The sequence below is a fragment of the Gorilla gorilla genome, chromosome 9 (genome assembly GCF_029281585.2).
Source record: "Gorilla gorilla gorilla isolate KB3781 chromosome 9, NHGRI_mGorGor1-v2.1_pri, whole genome shotgun sequence".
Lineage (NCBI taxonomy): Eukaryota > Metazoa > Chordata > Mammalia > Primates > Hominidae > Gorilla > Gorilla gorilla.
The window spans coordinates 6,235,349-6,249,101 of record NC_073233.2 but is presented as its reverse complement, the minus strand read 5'-3'; positions in this window follow the sequence as shown (position 1 = coordinate 6,249,101).

Below are 13,753 nucleotides of genomic sequence, written 5' to 3'. Positions count from 1 at the left end.
CAGGGCCAGGGCCCAGGGTTAGGCTTGTTTTAGGGTCAGGGCCAGGGCCCAGGGTTAGGCTTGTTTTAGGGTCAGGGCCAGGGCCCAGGGTCAGGGTCGTTTTAGGTCAGGGCCAGGGCCCAGCATTAGGGTTGTTTTAGGGTCAGGGTCAGGGCACAGGGTTAGGCTTGTTTTAGGGTCAGGGCCAGGTCCCAGTGTTAGGCTTGTTTTAGCGTCAGGGCCAGGGCCCAGGGTTAGGCTTGTTTTAGGGTCAGGGCCAGCGCCCAGGGTTAGGCTTCTTTTAGGGTCAGGGCCAGGGCCCAGCGTTAGGGTTTTTTTAGGGTCAGGGCCAGGGCCCAGGGTTTGGGTTGTTTTAGGGTCAGGACCTGGGCCCAGGGTTAGCCTTGATTTAGTGCCAGGGCCGAGGGTTCGTGTTGTTTTAGGGTCAGGGCCAGGGCCCAGGGTCAGGGTTGTTTTTGGTCAGGGCCAGGGCCTAGCATTAGGGTTGTTTTAGGGTCAGGGCCAGGGCCCAGGTTTAGGGGTGTTTTAGGGTCAGGGACAGGGCCCAGGGTTAGGGTTGTGTTAGGTCAGGGCCAGGGCCCAGGGATAGGTTTGTTTTAGGGTCAGGGCCAGGGCGCAGGGATAGGTTTGTTTTAGGGTCAGGGCCAGGGCACAGGGTTAGGGTTGTTGTAGGGTCAGGGCCAGGGCACAGTGTTAGGGTTGTTGTAGGGTCAGGTGCACGGCCCTGGGTTAGGCTTGTTTTAGGGTCAGGGCCAGCGCCCAGGGGTAGGGTTGTTTTAGGGTCAGGGCCAGGGCCCAGGGTTAGGGTTGTTTTAGGGTCAGGGCCATGGCCCAGGTTTAGGGTTGTTTTTGGGTCAGGATCTGGGCCCAGGGTTAGGCTTGTTTTAGTGCCAGGGCCCAGTGTTAGGGTTGTTTTAGGGGCAGGTCCAGGGCCCAGGGTTAGGCTTGTTTTAGTGCCAGGGCCCAGGGTTAGGGTTTTTTTAGGTTCGGGTACCAAGGTTAGGCTTGTTTTAGAATCAGGGCCCAGGGTTAGGATTGTTTTAGGGTCATGGCCAGGGCCCAGGGTTAGGGTTGTTTTAGGGTCAGGGCCAGGGCCCAGGGTTAGGGTTGTTTTAGTGTCAGGGCCAGGGCCCAGGGTCAGGGTTGTTTTAGGTCAGGGCCAGGGACCAGGGTTAGGCTTGTTTTAGGGTCAGGGACAGGGCCCTCGGTTAGGGTTGTTTTAGGGTCATGGCCAGGCCCCAGGGTTAGGCTTGTTTTAGGGTCAGGGCCAGGGCCCAGGGTTAGGGTTGTTTTAGGGTCAGGGCCAGGGCCCAGGGTTAGGGTTGTTTTAGGGTCAGGGCCAGGGCCCAGGTTTAGGGTTGTTTTAGGGAAAGGGCCAGGGCCCAGGGTTAGGATTGTTTTAGGTTCAGGGCCAGGGCCCAGGTTTAGGGTTGTTTTAGGGTCAGGTCCGGGGCCCAGTGTTAGGGTTGTTTTAGGTTCAGGGCCGTGGCCCAATTTTAGAGTTGTTTAAGGTCAGGGCCGGGACCCAGGTTTGGGGTTTTAGGCTCAGGACCAGGGCCTAGTGTTAGGGTATTAGTGTCAGGGCCCAGGGTTAGGGTTTTAGGGTCAGGGCCCAGGTTTAGGGTGATTTCCAGGAAGTGACCTCACAATGACTCAAGCTACCACTTACTGTTGATTGTGATGAAATGCCAGCTGAGGCACATGCCTTGGAAGCTAAGTGGTTGCTGCCCTTGACTACTATGAAGACTGGTGTGGGAAGGGTCGCTTTAATGCACTTGAGCTGGGGTCCCCAACCCCTGAGCCATGGAGCCGTAAGGAGCCACACAGCAGGTGAGTGGTGTCGAGTGAGGGAGTGAGGGAAGCTTCGTCTGTATTTACAGCCACTCCCCTTTGCTCACATTCCCGCCTGAGCTCCACCTTCTCAGATGAGCAGCAGCATTAGATTCTCATAGGAGAACGCACCCTGTTGTGAACCGTGCATGTGAGGGATCTAGGTTGCGCTGTTCTTATGAGAATCTAATACCTATTGATCTGTCACTTACTCCCATCACGCTCAGGTGGGACCATCCAGTTTCAGGAAAACAAGCTTAACACGCCCACTGATTCTACATTATGGTGAGTTCTATAATTATTTTATTATATATTCCAGTGTAATAATGGAAATGAAGTGCCTAATCAACGTAAATGTGCTTAAATCTTTTGGCCCAGCTCCTACCTCCCGGCAGCCTCGCCAGGCCCAGAACTCTCTCCAGTCAGCCTCTACAGACCAAGCTCATGACTCACAATGGCCTATTTAGGCCCATACCCTACCTCACGGCAGTCTCCGCAGATGAGCCTACTGCCTCACAACAGCCTCCACAGGCACAGCTCCATCGTTACAATGGCCTCTTTAGACCCAGCTCCTGCCTCCCAGCCTTCTCTCCAGGCCCTGAACTTTCTCCGTAAGTTGAGGTAGCTGGGACTGTAGGTATACATGACGATACTTGGCTAATTTTTAAATTGTTTTGCAGACATGGGGTCTCACTTTGTTGGCCAGGCTGGTGTCAAACTAATGGCCTCAAGTGACCCTTCCACCCCTGCCTCCCATCCTCGAGGTATGTGCCACCACAAGGAGCACTTGTTCAATTTTCTAAAGAAAAAATTTCTAAAGTAAGGCTGTGGGATGATGGCAGGAAGATAAAAGAAAAACAGAAGAATAAGTTAAAATGACTTATTCACACATATTCTTTTGACAGCAAGAAGAACTGTTAGTATATACATTCCTTACAAACAAACAAACAGCAGATAAACAATGTTGTATAGGAACTTCAACACACACTGTACAGTATTCCCACTTTGCTGACATAAGTTATGGAAATTTCGTGGTTTCCTTGAGTGTCGCTACCAGTATTTTGCTTCTCTGATGATTTTTATCAACTTCCTCATCTGTTAACTTCTCTCGAAAGTATGTCATGTCACGACATACTGCCGCTGCACGAACACAGTCAGTGTCTTCCTATTAAACATGTAGAATGCTTTCCTAATTTCTCTTTTTACTCTCTGTCTTTGTGTTCTGCATTTTCCTTACTTTTATTGTCAGAAACTCCAGAAAGTCAATCGTACTAATTTATCACGATTTGCTTTATTAATTTATACTTTGCTTATATGGAATTTTGCCCAACAGACCTCATTACAATTTCTAACCTGTTTTATTTTGTTTTTTTTTTTTTTTCTGAGACAGGGTCTCCCTCTGTTGTCCGAGGCTGGAGGGTAGTAGTGCTATCGCAGCTGACTGCAGCCTCAACCTTCCAGGCTGAAGCGATCCTCCCATCTCAACCTCCCACGTGGCTGAGACTACAGGTGCTTGCCACTACGCCCAACTAATATTTGGTATTTTCGTATACGTGGATTCCAGAGGGGTGACAGCGAAACGTGAGTAAGGATGGATTTTGGTATATGCAGAGATGGGGGGCTGTAACTAATTCTGTATACTGAGGGACGGCAACTGTACATGTTTTTACAATTACGCTGTAGGATACATACTGTTGCATAGCCTTGAAAATAATAATTTTTAATGGAGTGGAAGAATAATAATAATATTGCTAAAAGTAGCAGCTGGCCAGGTGTGGTGGCTCACACTGGTAATCGCAACACTTTGGGAGGCTGAGGCAGGAGGATGGCTTGAGGCCAAGAGTTTGCGATAGGCCTTGGAAACAAAGGGGGAGTCACCATCCCTACAGAAAAATACATGAATTAGCCTAGTGTGGTGGCACGTTCCTGTAGTCCCAGCTACTTGGGAGGCTGAGGTGGGAGGATCACTCAAGCCCAGGGAGGCTGAGACTGCAGTGAGTCATGATCAGGCCTCTGCACTCCAGCCTGGGTGACAGAGTGAGGCCCTGTCTCAAAACAACAAAAAAGTAGCAGCTAACATCAACTGACCTTTTATACCAGGTGCCTATTGATACCATAGTTTAATTTCTTAGAACTGTTTCTTATTTCACTTACCAACTCTGTCTTCAGTTACTCCCAGATTTTTACTGTGTGTGTACAGATGACCTTTTGTTTAGATTGAATTGTCTCCCCAGAAGTAAGATTACTGTGAGTCATGGTGAATGGACATTCTCATTACCCTTGATGTAAATTGACAGGGTTTTGGGTGCCTCCCAGCTATAATCTTAGCACTTTGGGAGGCTAAGAGAGGAGGATTGCTTGAGGCCAAGAGTTGGAGGAGGCAGTATGGCAGTATGGTGAGACCCTGTCTCCATTATTTTAAAAAATTGACAGGCTTTACCCGGGAAGGCTTATACACAATGTAAACACCCCTCATAGTATAAGAAAGTGCCCATTTCACTGCACCTTTGCCAGCACAGGGTATTATAATTTAGTAAGTCATTTTTTGTTTGATTATTTTAAATAGATAAAAGACCTCATATTACTTTACTTGTCACATTTCAACATCTTTCCTTAGCTTATTAGCTCTACCTCTTTTCTGTCTGTAAATGGTTGTTGTTGTTTTGTTCTTTGAGACAGGGTCTTGCTCTGTCACCAGGCTAGACTGTAGTGGCATAATCATGCCTCGCTGCAGCCTTGACCTCCCAGGCTCAAACTTCAGCATTCCGAGTAGCTGGGACTACAAGTGTGCACCACCACTCCCAGCTAACTTTTTTCTTCTTTTGGATAGAGACAGGTTCTCACTGTGTTGTCCAGACCGGTCTCTAGCTCCTGGCCTTAAGCAATCCTCCTGCATTAGCTTCTCAAATTGCTGGAATTTCAGGCATGAGCCACCATGCCTGGCCTGGGCTAGTCCTGTATTCTCTAGAGTTCTCTTTACTTTGTGCTAGCCAATCTCTCATTATGCTGTTCACCTGTTATAATGAATAATTCTCCGTATTAAATTTTACCACTTTAAACTTTTGAGTGGTTTATGCTTCCTGATTGGACTCTGACTAATACGTTAGGAAGGGTCCCAGGAGATAAACCCACACAGATGGGATTTGGGCATAGGTTTGGTTTCCCAGGGGGCAGTGCTGAGCTCTTTGCCAGTGGGAAATGGGATGCTGGTGATTTCCAGGAAGTGACCTCACAGTGACTCAAGCTACCACTTACTGTTGATTGTGACGAAATGCCAGCTGAGGCACATGCCTTGGGAGCTAAGTGGTTGCTGCCCTTGACCACTATGAAGACTGGTGTGGGAAGGGTCGCTTTGGATGCACTTGAGCAGGGGTCCCCAACCCCTGAGCCATGGAGCCGTAGGGAGCCACACAGCAGGAGGTGAGTGGTGTCGAGTGAGGGAGTGAGGGAAGCTTCGTCTGTATTTACAGCCACTCCCCTTTGCTCACATTCCCGCTTGAGCTCCACCTTCTCAGATGAGCAGCAGCATTAGATTCTCATAGGAGAACGCACCCTGTTGTGAACCATGCATGTGAGGGATCTAGGTTGCGCTGTGCTTATGAGTATCTAATACCTATTGATCTGTCACTTTCTCCCATCACGCTCAGGTGGGACCATCCAGTTTCAGGAAAACAAGCTTAACACGCCCACTGATTCTACATTATGGTGAGTTGTATAATCATTTTATTATATATTGGATATATAATACGTATATATATTTATATATATGTAATAATGGAAATAAAGTGCCTAATAAATGTAAATGTGCTTAAATCTTTTTAAGCAGATTCTTCAGGCCCAGCATCTGCCTCACTGTGGACCCCCCAAGCCAAGCTCCCAACCTTTCAGCAGCTTCTACACACCCAGCTCCCGCCTGCCAGTGGCCTCTTCAGGCCCATGGGGCTCATTCCTCACAACAGCCTTTCCAGTCCCAGTTTTTCCCTTCCGGCGGCCTCTCCGGGCTGAGAACCTCCTCAAGTCGGCCTCTCCAGACTCACTTGCACCCTCCAGGCGTCCTCTCCGGGCCAAGCTCCTCTTCCTGGCTGCGTCTCCAGGCCTGACTCCTGCCTCTCAACAACCTCTTTGGACTCAGTGCCTACCCATCTCCTGGCGTCCTTGGTCGGCCCACAGCTTCCTCAAGCCAAGCTCCCCAGGCCCAGGTCAGGCCTCACGGTGCCCCCTCCACGATGAGCTCCTGCCCTCCAATGGCACCTGCAGGACCCAAATGGTCTCCGGTCGGTGGGCTCCTCCACGCCAAGCTTGGGCCTCCCGGTGACCTCTGCAGGCCCAAGTTGTCCTGAAGTCGGCATCTCCCAGCCATGCCTCCCAGCAAGTAAGCAAGCTCTTTTGGCTCAACTCCTGCCCAGCTCCCAACCGCCTTTGTAGGTCCCGAACTTTCTCCAGCCAAGTTCTTTGGGCCTCATTCCTGCTGCCCGGTGGCCTGTACGGGCCCAGCAATGGTTGGAGAACGGCCTCTGCAGGTCCCGCTCTTGCCTCCCAGGGGCCTCTCCAGGCCCAGCTCTTGCCCCCACGGCGGCCACCTGGGGCCAAGTCCCTGCCTGCCTCCCAGCAGCCCGCATGCGGCCCAGCTCCTCCCTCACGGTGGCCTGTTGATGCCCATGCCTCTGGTACCCTGCCCAGAGGCATGAGCCCCTGCTACACACTGGCTCCTCCCATGCTGAGAGAGGTCAGCGTGAGCCCTTGCCTCACACCGGCCCCTCCCATCCTGAGAGAGGTCAGCGTGAGCCCCTTGACTCACACTGGCTCCTCCCACGCTGAGAGAGGTCAGCGTGAGCCCTTGCCTCACACCGGCCCCTCCCATGCTGAGAGAGGTCGGCGTGAGCCCTTGACTCACACCGGCCCCTCCCACGGTGAGAGAGGTCAGCGTCAGCCCCTTGCCTCACACCGGCCCCTCCCACGCTGAGAGAGGTCGGCGTGAGCCCTTGCCTCACACCGTCCCCTCCCACGCTGAGAGAGGTCAGCGTGAGCCCCTTGCCTCACACCGGCCCCTCCCACGCTGAGAGAGGTCGGCGTGAGCCCTTGCCTCACACCGGCCCCTCCCACGCTGAGAGAGGTCAACATGAGCCCCTTGCCTCACACCGGCCCCTCCCACGCTGAGAGAGGTCGGCGTGAGCCCTTGCCTCACACCGGCCCCTCCCACACTGAGAGAGGTCAACATGAGCCCCTTGCCTCACACCGGCCCCTCCCACGCTGAGAGAGGTCAACATGAGCCCCTTGCCTCACACCGGCCCCTCCCACGCTGAGAGAGGTCGGCGTGAGCCCTTGCCTCACACCGGCCCCTCCCACGCTGAGAGAGGTCAACATGAGCCCCTTGCCTCACACCGGCCCCTCCCACGCTGAGAGAGGTCAACATGAGCCCCTTGCCTCACACCGGCCCCTCCCACGCTGAGAGAGGTCAACATGAGCCCCTTGCCTCACACCGGCCCCTCCCACGCTGAGAGAGGTCAGCGTGAGCCCTTGCCTCACACCGGCCCCTCCCACGCTGAGAGAGGTCGGCATGAGCCCCTTGCCTCACACCGGCCCCTCCCACGCTGAGAGAGGTCGGCGTGAGCCCCTTGCCTCACACCGGCCCCTCCCACGCTGAGAGAGGTCGGCGTGAGCCCTTGCCTCACACCGGCCCCTCCCACGCTGAGAGAGGTCGGCGTGAGCCCCTTGCCTCACCCCGGCCCCTCCCATGCTGAGAGAGGTCGGCGTGAGCCCTTGCCTCACACCGGCCCCTCCCATGCTGAGAGAGGTCAGCGTGAGCCCCTTGCCTCACCCCGGCCCCTCCCATGCTGAGAGAGGTCAGCGTGAGCCCTTGCCTCACACCGGCCCCTCCCACGCTGAGAGAGGTCAGCGTGAGCCCCTGCCTCAACAGGCCACCGTGAGGGAGGAGCAGGTTTGCACGCGGGCTGCTGTGAGGCAGGCAGCGACTTGGGCCTGGGAGGTCGTGGTGGGGTGAGAGCTGGGCTTGGAGACTCCCCTGGGAGGCAACAGCGGGGCCTACAGACTCTGTTCTCCAGCCGGAGCTGGGACTGTTCAGGTACTGGGAGGTGGGATGTGGGTCTGAAGAGCTTGGTTGCAGAAACTTCGGGGTCTACAAACGCAGGCGGGAGCTGAGCCAAAAAAGCTTGTTTGCTGGGAGGCGGGAGATGCAGCCAGGAGAAACAGCTGTGCCTGCAGAGGCCGCCATGCGGGAGGCGGAGGCCGGGCCTCCTCAAATCGGCCTCTCCAGACCCACTTGCAGCCTCCCGGCATCCTCTCCGGGCCCAGCTCTTCCTCCCGGCTGCGTCTCCAGGCCTGACTCTGGCCTCCCAACAACGTCTTTGGACTCAGCTCCTGCCCAGCTCCCAGCAGGCCCAAGTTGTCGTCAAGTCGGCCTGGAATTGGGCCCGGAAGAGCAGCAAGTCGGCCTCCCCGGGCCCAGCTCCGTCCTCTCGGTGGCCTCTCCAGGTGCAAAACTTCCTCGAGTCAGCCTCTCCAGGCCCAGCTCCTCCTGCCTCCCAGTGGCCTCTTTCAGCCCAGACCAGCTCATGGCTCTTGGCGGCCTTCCCAGGCCCCGCTTTTGACTTTTGGTGGCCTCTTCAGGCCCAGAACTTGACCTCCAGTGGGCCTTTGCAGGCCCGGCCTCCTGCCTCTCGAAGGCCTGCACGGGCCCGGACTCACAGCGGACTCACAGCGGACTCTCCATGCCCAGCTAGCTCTCGCCTCATTGCGGCCTCCCGAGTCCAAAGCTCCTGCCTCTCGGCCGCTTCGGCAGGCCCAGCTCCCGCCTGCCAGTGGCCTCTTTAGGCCCAGCTCATTCCTCACAACGGCCTTCCCAGGCCCCGTTTTTCCCTTCTGGCAGCCTCTTGGCCTCTAATTTGTTTATCTTTTGTGTATAAATCCCAAAATATTGAATTTTGGAATATTTCCACCATTATGTAAATATTTTGGTAGGTGATTTATTTGGGGTGAGTTTCTGCACCAAGCTCGAATTTTTTATTTTATTTTCCTTATTATTTGGTGTTAAACAGGTTTAATGACGGTCATGGCAACTGTTTGGCACAATGAAAAATATCGCCCATGATCAACGTGTTCTGTTCTGGGGAAGGGGGCAAAGGCAGGGTGAATCACTTTCTTAAAAAGTATAGCTCAAGTTGGGAGTGCAGAGGGAATGGGGAGAAAACCCTCCCGCTGCCTGTGTCGAAGTGCAGGAGCCCCCACCCCCATACTCACCTGAGTCCAGCCCCTCTGGGGAAAGAAGGGGTGCATGAACTCCCCCTAGTCCACAGGCACCTCCCTGTGGCCCAAGGCCCTCTTCACACTCCATCTTGTAGCCCCAACAGGAGCTATTTTCCGAAAAGTGAAAAGCTCTGAAGGTCCCACAATTCATGGTATGTACTCCATACTGAGTAGAAGTCTTTGGGCCAGAGTCAGCATCTGGCTGACGGTCCGGATATCCTGGTTGGAGTGACCCTGGTGCGCCCTGCCAGGGCCTGGTGCCGCTTGCTGAAGATCATGACCGCCACTCATGGGCCACCGATGTGGTCCTTGTCCCATTTGTTGGGGCTGCGTCCATCCTTCTCAGAAGATGAGTCCTGTTCCTTGCGCAGGGCACTGAGGGACTGGGCCTGACATCATCTGAGTGGTAGAGGCAACTGGGTGTCAGGAGACATGATGGAGAGGAAAGCATCATCATGGTCATTCTCTGTCTCACTGTCCAGCAGGGACTCCCCTGAGGGGCCCAGGGCTCCTCCTCCATGGTGGGAGGTGAGCTTTTAACAGGTTCCACCACCCCCAAAGTGTGTAGGGTTGCGGGCCCTGGGCTTTCAGGGCAGGTGGCTCCAGGGGGCCGCCCAGGGTCAACACTCCCTGTGCCACCTGGTGGATGCTCATGAGCAACAGCTGCCAACTTGGCAGGTTGTTTTCTCTGGTTGGAGGCCACTGAGTAACTGGCAGGTTGCTGGGCCTCGTGTGGCTGCAGGGAGGGGTCAGGAAGGGGATGGAGTACCAGGGGAACATGGCCACAGAGTGACCTTCCACATTCCTCCACACGAACATGCTGACGCCACGGGAGGCCTCACTGAATGCAGGCCTGGGGGCCGAGTACTTGGTCCGGGCAGGGAGTTCCTGGCAGGGGCTCACACCTCACCCCCTCCTCAGCCCAGGTGGCTTGGGCCCAGAGAAGTGGGGGTTGGAGAGGAGCAGAAGACCAGGCCTCAAGTTTTGTTTTTTTTGTTTGTTTTTTTGTTTTTGAAATGTAGTTTGACTCTTGTCACCCAGGCTGGAGTGCAGTGGCACGATCTCAGTGGCCTTCATACCTGGCTAATTTTTTGTAGTTTTACTGGGGGTGGGGTTTTGCCATGTTGGCCAGGCTGGTCTTGACCTCCCAACCTCAGGTGATCCACCCACCTCAGCCTCCCAAAATGGGATTACGGGCATGAGCCACTGCTCCCAACTTCATTCATTTTTACTTGAAAAACTCCGTTAAGCATTTTTTTAAGGTAGACCTAGTGGTCCTGAATGCCCTCAGCTTTGTTTGTCGAGGAAGCACGTTATTTCTTTTTTCTTTCTGAAGGACAGCTTTGTCAGACATAGTATTAGTTGCTGGCACTTTTTTTCTTTCAGCACTTTGAATGTATTATTCGATTCTGTCCTGACCTGCAAAGTTTCTTTAACTTTTGACTATTTGATTATATTGTGACTTGGTGAGTATCTATTTGGTTTGAAACTCTTCAGGAATCTTTAAGCTTCATGGATTTAGATGTCTAAATCTTTCCCATGATTTAGGCAGTTTTCAGCCATTCTTTAAATAAGCTTTCTTCTCCTTTCTCTACTTTCCTTTTCAAACTCCCATAACCTGACAATGGGTTGCCTAATGGTGTCTTGTTGGCTTTCTTTTCTCTGTCTTTTTTCTTTTTTTTTTTTTTTGAGACAGAGTCATGCTCTGTCACCCAGGCTGGAGTGCAATGTGTGGTCTAGGCTCACTAGGGTTAGGGTTAGGGTTTTAGGGTAAGGGCGAAGGGTTAGGGTTTTAGGGTAAGGGCGAAGGGTTAGGGTTTTAGGGTCAGGGCCCAGGGTTAGGGTTTTAGGGTCAGGGCCCAGGGTTAGGGTTTTAGGGTCAGGGCCCAGGGTTAGGGTTTTAGGGACAGGGCCCAGCGTTAGGGTTTTAGGGTCAGGGCCCAGGGCCCAGGGTTAGGGTTTTAGGGTCAGTGCCTGGGGCCCAGGGTTAGGGCTTTAGGGCCAGGGCCCGGGGCCAGGGTTAGGGATTTAGGGCCAGGGCCCGGGGCCCACGGTTAGGGCTTTAGGGCCAGGGCCCGGGGCCCAGGGTTAGGGCTTTAGGGTCAGGGCCTGGGGCCCAGGGTTAGGGCTTTAGGGCCAGGGCCCGGGGCCCAGGGTTAGGGCTTCAAGGCCAGGGCCCGGGGCCCAGGGTTAGGGCTTCAGGGTCAGGGCCCGAGGCCCAGGGTTAGGGCTTCAGGGTCAGGGCCCGAGGCCCAGGGTTAGGGCTTCAGGGTCAGGGCCCGGGGCCCAGGGTTAGGGCTTCAGGGTCAGGGCCCGAGGCCCAGGGTTAGGGCTTCAGGGTCAGGGCCCGGGGCCCAGGGTTAGGGCTTCAGGGTCAGGGCGCGGGGCCCAGGGTTAGGGCTTCAGGGTCAGGGCCGGGGCCCAGGGTTTGGGCTTCAGGGTCAGGGCCCGGGGCACAGGGTTTGGGCTTCAGGGTCAGGGCCCGGGGCCCAGGGTTAGGGCTTCAGGGTCAGGGCCCGGGGCCCAGGGTTTGGGCTTCAGGGTCAGGGCCCGGGGCCCAGGGTTAGGGCTTCAGGGTCCGGTCCCGGGGCCCAGGGTTAGGGCTTCAGGGTCAGGGCCCGGGGCCCAGGGTTAGGGCTTCAGGGTCAGGGCCCGGGGCCCAGGGTTAGGGCTTCAGGGTCCGGGCCCGGGGCCCAGGGTTAGGGCTTCAGGGTCAGGGACCGGGGCCCAGGGTTAGGGTTTTAGGATCAGGTCCCGGGGCCCAGGGTTAGGGTTTTAGGGTCAGGGCCCGGGGCCCAGGGTTAGGGTGATTTCCAGGAAGTGACCTCACAACGACTCAAGCTACCACTTACTGTTGATTGTGATGAAATGCCAGCTGAGGCACACGCCTTGGGAGCTAAGTGGTTGCTGCCCTTGACTACTATGAAGACTGGTGTGGGAAGGGTCGCTTTGGATGCACTTGAGCAGGGGTCCCCAACCCCTGAGCCATGGAGCCGTAAGGAGCCACACAGCAGGTGAGTGGTGTCGAGTGAGGGAGTGAGGGAAGCTTCGTCTGTATTTACAGCCACTCCCCTTTGCTCACATTCCCGCCTGAGCTCCACCTTCTCAGATGAGCAGCAGCATTAGATTCTCATAGGAGAACGCACCCTGTTGTGAACCGTGCATGTGAGGGATCTAGGTTGCGCTGTGCTTATGAGAATCTAATACCTATTGATCTGTCACTTTCCCCCATCACGCTCAGGTGGGACCATCCAGTTTCAGGAAAACAAGCTTAACACGCCCACTGATTCTACATTATGGTGAGTTCTATAATTATTTTATTATATATTCCAGTGTAATAATGGAAATGAAGTGCCTAATCAACGTAAATGTGCTTAAATCTTTTGGCCCAGCTCCTACCTCCCGGCAGCCTCGCCAGGCCCAGAACTCTCTCCAGTCAGCCTCTACAGACCAAGCTCATGACTCACAATGGCCTATTTAGGCCCATACCCTACCTCACGGCAGTCTCCGCAGATGAGCCTACTGCCTCACAACAGCCTCCACAGGCACAGCTCCATCGTTACAATGGCCTCTTTAGACCCAGCTCCTGCCTCCCAGCCTTCTCTCCAGGCCCTGAACTTTCTCCGTAAGTTGAGGTAGCTGGGACTGTAGGTATACATGACGATACTTGGCTAATTTTTAAATTGTTTTGCAGACATGGGGTCTCACTTTGTTGGCCAGGCTGGTGTCAAACTAATGGCCTCAAGTGACCCTTCCACCCCTGCCTCCCATCCTCGAGGTATGTGCCACCACAAGGGGCACTTGTTCAATTTTCTAAAGAAAAAATTTCTAAAGTAAGGCTGTGGGATGATGGCAGGAAGATAAAAGAAAAACAGAAGAATAAGTTAAAATGACTTATTCACACATATTCTTTTGACAGCAAGAAGAACTTTTAGTACATACATTCCTTACAAACAAACAAACGGCAGATAAACAATGTTGTATAGGAACTTCAACACACACTGTACAATATTCCCACTTTGCTGACATAAGTTATGGAAATTTCGTGGTTTCCTTGAGTGTCGCTACCAGTATTTTGCTTCTCTGATGATTTTTATCAACTTCCTCATCTGTTAACTTCTCTCCAAGGTATGTCGTGTCACGACATGCTGCCGCTGCACGAACACGGCCAGTGTCTTCCTATTAAACATGTAGAATGCTTTCCTAATTTCTCTTTTTACTCTCTGTCTTTGTGTTCTGCATTTTCCTTACTTTTATTGTCAGAAACTCCAGAAAGTCAATCGTACTAATTTATCACGATTTGCTTTATTAATTTATACTATGCTTATATGGAATTTTGCCCAACAGACCTCATTACAATTTGGGCCAGGGCCCAGGGTTAGGGTTGTTTTAATGTCAGGGCCCAGAGTTAGGGTTGTTTTAGGGTCAGGGCCCAGGGTTAGGGTTGTTTTAGGGTCAGGGCCCAGGGTTAGGGTTGTTTAAGGGTCAGGGCCCAGGGATAGGGTTGTTTTAGGGTCAGGGCCCAGGGTTAGTGTTGTTTTAGGGTCAGGGCTCAGGGTTAGGGTTGTTTTAGGGTCAGGGTCAGGGCCCAGGGTTATGGTTGTTTTAGGGTCAGGGCCCATGGTTAGGGTTGTTTTAGGGTCAGGGCCCAGGGTTAGGG